This window comes from Neolamprologus brichardi, chromosome 18, assembly GCF_056152115.1.
Source record: "Neolamprologus brichardi isolate AB-2024 chromosome 18, ASM5615211v1, whole genome shotgun sequence".
Classification (NCBI taxonomy): domain Eukaryota; kingdom Metazoa; phylum Chordata; class Actinopteri; order Cichliformes; family Cichlidae; genus Neolamprologus; species Neolamprologus brichardi.
Window position 1 is genome coordinate 11,834,781 of NC_142121.1, and position 360 is coordinate 11,835,140.

The window sequence follows — 360 nt, forward strand, 5'->3', positions numbered from 1 at the left end:
CTGGAGATGTGAGATCTTTTTATCTACCAGCATAAAATTTTCGAATGCCTTTATTCTCTGCTCATGTCTTCCAAACAGATCTGGGGTTTTAAAAAGAGGATTTCGCTGCTTGTGCTTCCTGGAATAATCAAACCATTTATAGCTTAAAAAAATCAAAGAACTTCAAGGCGCTCTCTTTGGAATAGCATTTACAATGGTTTTATTTTCATGCCATGGTCATGTTTGTAAAAACAGATTAGTGCTTTTATAATATCTACTGGGAAAAATGAACGTGTCTCAACTCAGCCATCAACGGCATAATTCAAAAGCTGCCTCAGATGGGACGTAGCCTTATCTGCTTCCATTAATGTCCTCATCACA